This window comes from Rhinopithecus roxellana, chromosome 2 (assembly GCF_007565055.1).
Source record: "Rhinopithecus roxellana isolate Shanxi Qingling chromosome 2, ASM756505v1, whole genome shotgun sequence".
NCBI classification, from domain to species: domain Eukaryota; kingdom Metazoa; phylum Chordata; class Mammalia; order Primates; family Cercopithecidae; genus Rhinopithecus; species Rhinopithecus roxellana.
Window position 1 is genome coordinate 141,254,294 of NC_044550.1, and position 12,174 is coordinate 141,266,467.

Below are 12,174 nucleotides of genomic sequence, written 5' to 3' on the forward strand. Positions count from 1 at the left end.
TAGCCCTTTTAAGTGTGGGTTCCATTATTACAAGAGCTCAGCAACTTAACTTACCTAAAGTCTTTCAATCATCATCATGTAGAGGGATTTACCAAAATTAAGATATAATTTACATTCTGTAACATTTTAGTATTTAGCAAATCCACAAATTTTGGTATTTAGTATATTAGTGTAACCATCATCACCATCTAATTCCAAAACATTGTCATCACTGCAAAAAGAAACCCTGCACCCATTAGTAGTCTCTCCCTATTTTCTCTTCTCTCCAGCCCCTGGCAACTACTAGTCTATTTTCTGTCTCTATGGATTTGCCTATTCTGGATATTTCATATAAATGGAATCATACAGTATGCAGTCTTTTGTAACTGGCTTATTTCAATTGGCATAGTGTTTTCAAGGTCCATCAATGCTGTGGCATGTGTCAGTACTTCATTACTTTTTATAGTCAAATAATATTCCATTGTATGGATATACCACATCTTGTTGATCTATTGATCAGTTGAGGGGCATCTGGGTTGTTTCCACTCTTGTGAGTTGTGCTGCTGTGCACATTCATGGACACATTTTTACATGGGCATATATGTTTTCAATTTATGCAGAGGGATTTTTAGTGTTAGATTTTCAGGATTTGGTATTATCCTTGGCAAATACTGGTTTATTTGGAAACAAACTTGTCTGTTTGTAAGAGATGACTGCGTGGTATCATCAAACTAACACTAACGTTCCCTCTCCACTATGAAGCTCTGATTTCTGTCCTATCTTCTGTGCAAGCCTGATTTCCAGAGAACACTAATCCTCTATGCCTTTCTCCATGCGGATCCTTCTTCCTGGAAAGCCCATTCCCTCTCCACCATCTGTAAAAGGCCTGAAACCAGCCAGGAAACTGGGTTTTCCTTTGCAGGCTGAAGTTATTTTCCTTTCTCTGGGAACTCATCAAAGCTTCACCTGGGCTTTGAGGGAAACTAACTTCAGGGTTTTGTCACTCTTTTCCCTGCCTGAGCTTCCCTGCTACCCTCTATGCCCCTTGAGGGCAGGATTCTGGTCTGACTCAGTTTTTCTATTTCCTGCAAGGAATTCTGTGACTTTCCACAATAGGTGGTAATGAATATTCATATTTGTGAAGTGAATACATTCCTGATCCATTGCCAAGTGGTTCTGATTCACTTGAAACCCAGTTGAATTTCCTTGTAGAGTTGATATTACATTGGCTCTACTTTTAAACAGGTCTGAGGGTGGGGAGGATCAAGCTGGCAGAATGAGGTCATTCTTTTGCATGTGTCCCTACCTCACTGGCCCCCACACTGGAGGGCAGCGTGCCTGGCATCACCTCCTAAACTCACAGGAGGTTTTGCTGCCCTTGCTTCTTGCTCCTCCTAAACAGAAGAAATTGGCAGAAGAGCTGGGGCAGGAGTGTCAGGGTTTGTTTTGGAGGGGATATGGTCAGGCTTAGTAGGGAAGCAACTGTTCCAGTTCCCAGACTGGCCCCGCTGTCTTTCAAATCCTCCATTAATATCTCAGGAGTGCTGAGATGGTGAGACATTAAAGCATCCTTTTCAAGTTACTTAGAAAGACAACAATTTGGGATTTCTGTAGGGATACTGTATTAGTCCATTCTTATGCTGCTAATAAAGACATACCCGAAACTGGGTAATTAAAAAGGAAAGTGGTTTGACTCACAGTTCCACATGGCTAGGGAGGCCTCAAAATCATGGCGGAAGGCAAGAAGGAGCAAGTCACATCTTACACGGCAACAGACAGAAGAATTGAGAGCCAAATAAAAGGAGTTTCCCAGGCCGGGCACGGTGGCTCAAGCCTGTAATCCCAGCACTTTGGGAGGCCGAGACGGGCGGATCACAAGGTCAGGAGATCGAGACCATCCTGGCTAACCCAGTGAAACCCTGTCTCTACTAAAAAAATATAAAAAACTAGCCGGGCGAGGTGGCGGGCGCTTGTAGTCCCAGCTACTCAGGAGGCTGAGGCAGGAGAATGGCGTAAACCCAGGAGGCGGAGCTTGCAGTGAGCTGAGATCCGGCCACTGCACTCCAGCCTGGGTGACAGAGAGAGACTCCATCTCAAAAAAGAAAAAAAAAAAAAAAAAGGAGTTTCCCCTTATAAAACCATCAGATCTCATGAGACTCATTCACTACCATGAGAACAGGATGAGGGAAATCACCCCCATGATTCAGTTATCTCCCACCGTGTCCCTCCCACAACTTGTGGGAATTATGGGAGCTACAGTTCAAGATGAGATTTGGGTGGTGACACAGCAAAACCATATCAGGTACTATCATGTCTACATCTTTGCAGTCCTATTTGGATAGCCTATTGCTTTCCACAAAGCAACTATATATATATATTTTAAAGTAAAGGGGCCGGGCGCCGTGGCTCACCCTTGTAATCCCAGCACTTTGGGAGGCCGAGTGGGGCAGATCACAAGGTCGGGAGATTGAGACCATCCTGGCTAACACGGTGAAACCCCATCTCTACTAAAAATACAAAAAAAAAAAAAAAAATAGCTGGGTGTGGTGGAGGGCACCCATAGTCCCAGCTACTCGGGAGGCTGAGGCAGGAGAGTGGCATGAACCCGGGAGGTGGAGCTTGCAGTGAATAGAGTGAGATGACGCCACTGCACTCCAGCCTGGGCAAAAGTGCGAGACTCCATCTCAAAAAATAAAATAAAATAAAATAAAAGGATCTAAAACTGTAAGAGTGGTTCTCGATCCTGGCTGATAATCAGAATCACTTGTTAGAATAGATTTCTAAGCTTTAAGTAAACCCAGAGTCAACATTACGGGTCAACACCAATAATGACCTCTCGGGCTCAGTTCAGTGGGCTGACACATTTGACTCGGCTAGCTGGAGTGTTTTAGTAATTGAGAATGCATTCTCCAAGATGCCGTAGTTCCTTCCTTCTTTATCCTCTGACACCTTGCCCTCTTCACACATTTATATGACCTGCCTGCCCTTTGAGGTCTCTGAGAATTTGACCTTTGCTCCAAAACAGTCAAATCATCCGCCCTCTACTTTCCCTCTCGCTCCACCACCCTCCCATTACAGTTACAGGTGACTCTGATAGACAATCAGGGCTGGAAACTATCAGTGTCTTTGAGCAATGACTATTCTAAGTCTGCAGAGGTTCTCAATTCTGACTGCATGAGAGAACCACCTTGGAGATGTTAAAAATCACTGATGCCTGGCTGGGCGTGGTGGCTTATGCCTGCCATTTCAGCACTTTGGGAGGCTGAGGTAGGCAGATCACCTGAGGTCGGGAGTTTGAGACCAGCCTGACCAACATGTAGAAGCCCTGTCTCTACTAAAGATACAAAGATTAGCCAGGTGTGGTGGTGCATGCCTGTAATCTCAACTACTCAGGAGGCTGAGGCAGGAGAATCACTTGAACCCAGGAGGCGGAGGTTGCTGTTAGCCGAGATCATGCCATTGCACTCCAGCCTGGGCAAGAAAAGTGAAATTCTGTCTTAAAAAAAAAAAATACTGATGCCCAGTATACATACAATCCTTTCATGGTAGCATACGCAGTTCCTTGAGGGAAGGATATATTTTTCAGATGGGTGGGAGAGTGGTATTTTACAGAAAATTGTGTATTTGAGTATAGGATTAGATTTTCTGTTAAGTTTCACTTTCATGGAATTCCAGATTATAACAGGGAATATCTTTGTGCAGTGTGACTGGCAAGCTACATGCTGGTAGTGAATTAAAATAAGAGCTGTCATGTATATTTCTTAAAATATTTGGTGTTAGAGCACCACACATTACTATCAAATCTACCCAATTCAAAGGCTCCTACTTTCCCATGAGATGAGTGATTCTGCCTACTCCTGGATTAGGAAGGAAAACTTGGATCAGAGAAAGACCTCTGTGTACCTAAAAGATAACATAAACCTTAGACAAATTCTAACCCAGACTGCAGGAGCCTCTAACCTGGATGGGTATATATAGCGAATTGGATCCAGGTTTAAACAATGAAGTCTTCATGTCCTTATTTCACCTGCCTGCATACGTTCCTGCTGTAACTGTTACATTCAAGATTTGGCCTGTTTTTTTGTAAGAAATGCAGTTTTTATTCCCCTAAACCTAATGCAATTTCCATTTTTTTGGCATCCCTATTTTTTGTGGCAGAAAATTTATCTTTGTCATAGGTACTTCAGATTTCCTTAGTCAATTCAGGGTTCTCCCCATCCTTTCCCCAGAGTTGCTTCTAAATTCTGGGCATTTTTGGAGAGTTTCGTGTAGGAGTTGGAGTGATGGAGTATGATGACATTTGTCCTGGGTTCAGCTTGTCTAGTCTGGTCCTCAGCTGACCATCCACTCACATCAAAACTATGTTGTGCCTGATAACTCTCTAGGTCGCTCTCTAGTGAAACTGGTTCATACCAGTCCAAGAACACAGGACAATTTTGGCTGCTTTCTCCAGGACCTATTGGTCAGTACCTTTTAATCATTAATGTTTTAAGACCAATGTTAATGAATCTCATCTACTAGTGCTTCTCAAACTTTAATGAGTATACCAGTCACCTGGAATTTTGGTAAAATGAAAGTTTTGATGCAGTAGGTCTAGATTAGGGCAGGGCCTGAGATTCTGCATTTCTAACAAACAGCCAGTTGCTGCTGAGGCTACTGGTCTGTGGACCACACGTTGAATAGTAAGGTCGTAGAGTCCAGAAGCATTCTCGCTGTAATGGAACTGTCAGCCTCCATCTCTTCTAAGTGTTTGGGAAAGTGATGTGGTAACAGGGAAAGATTTGGCTAAATGGCTGCAAATGCACTCCTTTTTCCACCTTCATTAAGCAGGGAATATCACTGCTGAAAAGAACGAGAGAATAGCACTTCCCTAGGATGCTTCTAAGGCCCTTTTCAAGGGTGGCCTCTGTTGGAATGATGTTACTTTTTTTTGAGACAGGGTCTTGCTCTGTCACCCAGGCTGGAGTGCAGTGGCTGAATCTCAACTCACTATAGCCTTGAACTCCAGGGCTCAAATGATCTTCCCACCTTAACCTCCCGAGTAGCTAGGACTACAGGCATGTGTCACTATGTCCAGCTAATGTATTTTTATTTTTCCTTTTTGTAGACATGGGGTCTCACCATGTTGCCCAGGCTGGTCTTGAACTCCTGAGCTCAAACGATCCTCCCACCTTGGCATCCCAAAGTGCTGGGATTACAGGCATGAGCCACTGTGCATGGCCTGATATTTCTCTTGACTTTCTCCATGGCTTTTTTTTTTTTTTCTTTTCTTTTTTTGAGACAGAGTGTCACTCTGTCCCCCAGGCTGGAGTGCAGTGGTATGATCTCAGCTCACTGCAACCTAGGCCTCACAGGCTCAAGTGATTCTTCTATCTCAGCCTCCCAAGTAGCTGGGATTACAGGCGTGTGCCATCACACCCGGTTAATTTTTGGTATTTTTAGTAGAGACGAGGTTTCGCCATGTTGGCCAGGCTGGTCTTGAACTCCTGACCTCAGGTGATCCACCTGCCTCGTCCTCCCAAAGTGCTGGGATTACAGACGTGAGCCACCACGCCCAGCCTCTCCATGCCTTTATGGTTTTATCTATTCCTATGCATGAGATAAAACCACAAGCGTGGAAAAAAGAGAAAACCCTATCATCCCCCATGATCCTCTCCTTTTGATATTCATGCCCTTATATTATCTCCTCCCCTTAACTGTGGACTAGACTTATGTCTTTGGTTTTCACAAACAGTAATAGAGCAAAAGTGTTGGGATGTCATATCTTAATTTATTAAAAAAAATAAATTTTTGGATTTGTGCGTTCTCTCGGATCACTTGTGCTGGGGGATACAAACTGCCATTTTCTGATTAGCACTATGGAAAAAAACAACAAGAAACGGGGGCCCTGAGTCCAGCTGCCTGCGAGGAACTAAATACTGGCAACACCTATGTGAATGAGTGTGGAAGTGGATCCTTCAGTTCCAGGCCAGTCTTGAGATGACTGCAGCCTCAGTTAACAGCTTGGCTGAAGTTTTGGGGAGACTTTCAGCCAGAGCCAGCCAGCTAAGATGCTCCTGGATTTCTGACCCACAGAAGTTGTTTGTGGTTTTAAGCTTCTTAGTTTTGGGGTAATTTTTTATACAGTAATAGGTAGCTAATACCCTCACTAAACTCAGATGCCGGACGGTTAGGGAACAACATTAAAATGTCCCAATGGTCCTTCATGAAGATAATGCACAATTAGTAAAAGGAAAAGAGAAGCAGAATTCTTGGGCTGGGTTGGCCATTTGGCCTGAGAAACTCAGTGAGTGGTTCCACCTGACACATACATTACACATCAGCGATTAGACCTTTGGACTTTTTTATTTTTTTCAACGTGGAACTCAGCAGTGGCTGGGATTGAAACTCAGCTTTACCTTTGTAGCCATAAACTGACCACCTTGTCTCACCATCTTGCCTTGGGAGAGAAGAAAACTATGGTGAAATCAACATTTCTCAAGTTGCAAAAGCCTCCCGGCAGGCAGGAGCTAAATGGTTCTTTTCCTCTGCCCCATTTTTGGTCTCAATCGCCGAGTTTTCTGACTCCGAGAAAACCACCTTTGATTATATAAAGGTATTAGGGGCTGGGGAACACTGGTCCTTTTGTTACCAGCAATCTAAAGCGCTTAGGAAGAAACGCCCTGGGGGTGGGGATCACCCCTGGAAAGTTGGGCGGGCTTTGTGTTAGCTCCAACTCTGGGGCTTTTGTCGAACTTCGGAGAGGGAGGAATTCTTAGATTTCTGAAAGTTGTGCGAAACGGACCCCAGAGGCCTGGAAAGGCGCGTCCCCAGCCTCCAGGGTTTCCTGCGCAGCCCTAGGCATCTCTGAGGGGGGCGACCCCAGCATGTCCCAACTTCCCGCCAGCAGCGGAGCGCGGGGGTGGGCGGGGTTGGCCGCGCGCCCTCCCCGCCTGTCTCCTCCTCCCCCCGCCCACCCCTTCCCCTCCCCCCGCCCACCCCTTCCCCTCCCCCCGCCCACCCCTTCCCCTCCCCCCGCCCACCCCTTCCCCTCCCCCCGCCCACCCCCTCCCACCCCCTCCCACTTCCCTTTCTCTGCCTGGCAGCCCGGCGGGCGCGACCTCTCGGGGCAGTGACGAGCTGGGTGGAGCCCGCCGCCGCCGCCGCCGCCGCCGCCGCCGCCGCCGCCGCCGGGGAGAGCGATGCCCCGGCCCCGCTGCTCCCCAAGCCCGCCCCCGGCCGCCCGCGGGCCCACGGGCTGGCGGCGGGAGTGAGCGGGAGCCGGCGGGCGAAGAGCCGCCGCCCGGCCCGCGATGTCACCATTGTTCAGCTGGGTGGCCAAGGTAGGCGGCGTCGGGCGGGCGCCAGTTACCGGAGCAGAGCGGCAGGCGCGGGGCTGGAACATTTGTAACCTTCGGGCCGGGCTGGGCCGGGCAGCTGGGTGGGCTAGGCGCGGCGGGGGGTGAGCGGCGGGCGCGACCGGGTCGTTAGCCGCGCGTTTCTCATTCATTAGTTTCCCGGATCCCTGTGGGGAGGACTAGCGAGGTAACGGCGCCCATTTCACAGTTGGGGAGACTGAGGTTGGACTTGGAGACCCCTGCGGAAGCCCGAACCCAGCGGGCGCCTCCTCCGGCCCCTGTTGCTCCCCGCGCCGCGTAGGTGCCGCTTGGTGCTCCCCGGCAGGGGACCTCGCGGATGTCGACCCCGCGTGTCTCCTTCGCGGGTGTCGCCCTCGTGTGTCTCCCTCGTAGATGTCGGCTTGCGCTGGGCCGCCTGGACTGGGCGCCGAGGATGCCCAAAGGCTGAAGCTGGTGCCCGCAAGGGTTGTCTGTCTTTCGTTTTTAACCCTCTGGTTTCAAAGGGCATGTTCTGAGGTCTGAGTTTTAAATAGAAGTTTTTAACTTTCCATTCCCACAAAGTTTTATTTTCAGAACATCAGCGCTTTCGAGATAACTGGGTGGTGCAAATTCAGGCCAGTTGCACTGTTGCTAACAGGAAGGCATTAGTGTAGATTTCCAGAGTTACCACCAGCTCGAGAACACAGTAGTAGCATCAATAGCATTCTTTTTATCCACTCCTGCAGTGCCAGGTGTCTGAATGTGTTTTAAAGGATGCGACCCTCCCTGCCTTGAAAGGCTCGCTGGTCGTTAGGGCATCTTGCTGTCACCCCATGAACTCAGTCCCTTGGCCGGGTCCTTCGCAGGGCGTGCTTCCTGTGTATGGCTGGTTGAGTAATAAGCTCACAAACTCGTTAGCCATTCTGGGAGACTTTACCAATTAATAATTTAATTAGGTGGTGGTTATATCTCCAGTTATGCAATGCTTTTATGGTATTATTTAATTACATTTTTATGAGTACCTGTTTGTGAGCAGGTATGGCTTTGCCTGTGATTTAAGTGACAAAATTGGAGACACAGAAACTAGATAACACCAGTTTTTAGATGGGCAAAAGTTTTTAGATAGATTTTCTTACTAGGTAAATAACATTCCATTAGAATCACTTCCTGAAACATAGCTGGTGGGAAAATGAGATTACTTTCAAAAACGTTTTGAGTCATTAAAAAGCGGTTTCGTACCGAAGAAAAATTGGTAATACCTACACATTCTGGTTTGAACTGATAGCTAATTAGCTTTTATAAGTATCAGTAAATTTAAAAACTTTTTTGAAGTTTGAAAAGTAATTCAGTGTGTTGTCTGATTATATTTTACTTCCTCATCCTAGGTTGAGGATTTGAGTCTACTTTTATATCATTATGCTTTTGTACTGTAAGGCCAAAGAGAGAAAAAAAAAAACAAATCGCAACTCATTTTATTGCAAAACCAATAAGAAGTAAATGTAAATTTTTAAAAACTTACTGCTAGTACTGTTTAAGTTTTACTTTTCCAGAACATATTTAGTAAGATGCTATTCATTGTGGGAGTGAGATGGATTTTTGTTTACTTTGGTACAGAGGAGACAGTGAAAACGCCCCCGACAAAGACTTATTTCAAAAACCATCACAGACTTTTAGGACGATTGTTAGCCTTCTCCGAGTGTCAAATCATTAGAAAAATTTATATAGAGGAAATGTAGGCTGGTAGCTTAATTTGGATTCTGAATCTTGTTATTTCAAAATTATTATTTTTGAGACAGAGTCTCACTCTGTCACCTAGGCTGGAGTGCGGTGGTGCGATCTCAGCTCACTGCACCCTCCACCTCCCAGGTTCAAGCCATTCTTGTGTCTCAGCCTCCCCAGTAGCTGGAATTACAGGTGTGCGCCACCACGCCCAGCTAATTTTTGTATTTTCAGTAGAGATGGGGTTTTGCCATATTGGCCAGGCAGGTCTTGAACTCTTGGGCTCAAGTAATGCACCGGCCTCGGCCTCCCAAAGTGCTGGGATTACAGGTGTGAGCCACCGCACCCGGCCTAAAAATTACTATTTCAATTACAGGACAACAGCGAAAAACTATTAAATGTTTTTGGAGCGAATTCCTGTATACCTCTTAGCATACATTTTTAAAATGTGATTTTTTAATATTTCATTTCCTCTAGGTGGTGCAGCCATTACAAATTATATCCTGAAATTGAATGATTTTTATAGATAACATGTTATCCTGTGAAAGATTTTAGAACATGAAATTACTCTTTGGAAGTTCATTTCTTGGAGTTATAGACTAAGAATGATATTCTATGGAACTGATGTGGTTTACGGTGAAGAGGCAAGTCATTAACATACTTTACATTACAAACTAGGTAATATCCTAAAGACAAAGACAAAAGGTGTAGATAATACACACAATGTGAATAATCCTGAAGTTGTTATATTTGACTTCAGAATGCCCCTTCAGAAACACACAGCTGCACATGAGCACAGGCCTCACACAAACACCTGCACATCCAGTTATGCAGCTGACTTTCTTTTTCCTTTTTCATTTTGACCTTTGCAACTGCAGCTGAACACCTGGTAGCGAAGGAGAAGGGCTGGGCGTCAGTTGATTCACATGGATACCTGAGCATGGATGTGTTTTTCTTGCGCAATGCATTATTATTGTGTGTGTATTGAATGTGTAGAGTGGGCAATTTCATGACGTAGGAATAAAGCCAAAACGGAAGAGTTTTATTTTAAAGAGATTATTTCTTAAAGAAGAAAGAAAAACATGAGATGTACTTTAAAAAAAAATTGGACGTGATCTGGAACTTTAGGGCAGGTGTGCATTGTGTCAAGAATGTGGCTGGGCTTTATAGCAGTGTGATTTCTTGATTAGTCTTTCACTGGGGACACTTGACTTTTTACACAGTTTATACATAAAACTGAACTTTTCAAGCTTTGTGATTTTCATAGTAAACTCACAGATGTCCCCAACAACCTGGCAGTTTTGAGTATATCTACTGTTTCTATGCCTCCATGTATCTGTTAGTCAAAACTAACTACAGCAGAACTGCCAAGTAACTTTCAGAATTTATTTGGATTTGCACCTGCTTATAAAGTTTGTAGCTGAGATTATTGCTGGTATTTCAAGTTAGTAGATTTTAAATATACATATGTCAGTTTATGAGAAAAAATGGAAAATGAGAACTAAATATAGCCAAGTTTGCTGTGTTTCAAATCCAAGTTCAGTTTCTTATAGTTTATGGTATTAAGTATTTAGTTAATGAATAAAGTATTTAACTGTGTATGTAATGCATTAATAAGGCATTTAACTGTGTATTTTCCAGTGCTCATTCAACAAGTGTTTATTAGTACTTTTTGTATATAAGCAGTGTTTATGTCCTGGAGGAGTTCACTCTCCACAATAGATTATCCTTTAAAAAGTGTGCACCCTGAAGATTTATAAATTAAATATTTAAAGATGCATTAAAAAAGGAATCTTTTTTTTTTTTGACACTGAGTCTCTCTCTGTTACCCAGGCTGGTGTGCAGTGGCACGATCTCGGCTCACTGCAACCTCTGCTTCCTGGGTTCAAGTGCTCCTCCCACCTCAGCCTGCCTAGTAGCTGGGACTACAGGCATATGCCACCATGCCTAGCTAATTTTTGTGTTTTTAGTAGAGACGGGGTTTCACCATGTTGGCCAGGCTGGTCTTGAACTCCTGACCTCAAGTGATCTGCCCACCTTGGCCTCCCAAAATGTTGGGATTACAGGCGTGAGCCCTTGTGTCCAGCCCACAGAATCCTTTTGTAAAGCAAGTAACTGATTGCTAATTAATATTTTATGTAAAATCAGGTTTTCCATATTTGGGCATTATTTAAAACATTGGTTTATAGCCACCATTCATTCAACAAGTCATTTAACAAATGTGTTCAATGCAGATATTTACAGATAGCCTATCTATATTAGGTACTATTTGAGGAGCTGGGGATTTAGCAACAGGCAGGCAGACCAGGTTCCTGTTTTTATGGTATTCTAGATGGGAGAGATAGCAAAGCAGTAAGCAAATAGATGAACAAGATTATTTGGGATGGTGGTCAGTGCTAGGAAGAGAAGTAAGAGTGGCTCCGGGGTGGGGTGGTGCAGGGGTGGCATTCCATATGACTGGTGAGAGGGCAGTAAAAATGCTCCAAGCAGGCCACAGGGAGAAGGGAGGTGTGGCTGGAATACTTCCAGCGGGGTGCATAGCACTGGCCTCTAGGTAGGAAGGGTAAGGTGGGCCAGGCTGTTTATGACTCCGTAGGCTTAGAATGGGGTTTGGATTTGCTTTTAAGTGTAGTCAGAAGCCATTAAAGGTGTGGAAGGGAGGAGTGATGTCAGCTGATGTATATTTCGGAGGGAAGCGGAAGGACCACTTAGGAGGTGGTTTTGGTTCAGTCAGGAGGTGATATTGGTAGCTTGGACCTCAGTAATAAAAAAGGAATACCAGTGGATAGTCATTGCCCTTTATATTTTGAAATGATGTGACCCAGTGGCTTTGCTATCTTGTTTGTCTGTGTTTAGTGCAAATAACCGAGTAACTAATTGCTGTTTATATGTTGAGTATAAGTACAACTTGCCCTTCCATCATCTCTTCCTTCTAAACAAAGCTTTCATGCAAAGTTCTGTCCTGACTCTGGTCTTATTTATTTACCTTTGAGGTTTCCTGCAGACTGGACCAGCCCACCTTGGGTGCCTGTAGGCCACAGGAGTTGTCCTTCTGTTTACCGGCACACAGCACAGCAGCCTTCCTATGTAAGGTGTGAATCTGACTAGAGCAAATATTTAGGCAACAATTTTCTTGTGTTGCTTGAAGTCAGTCCAGTGT

General features: G+C 44.9%; 1 protein-coding gene across 1 annotated transcript in view; it reads left to right on the top strand.

The window, feature by feature from the left end:
- The window catches only part of TBC1D1 (TBC1 domain family member 1), a 243,683-nt gene that overhangs the window by 74,625 nt on the left and 156,884 nt on the right, over positions 1 to 12,174 (top strand).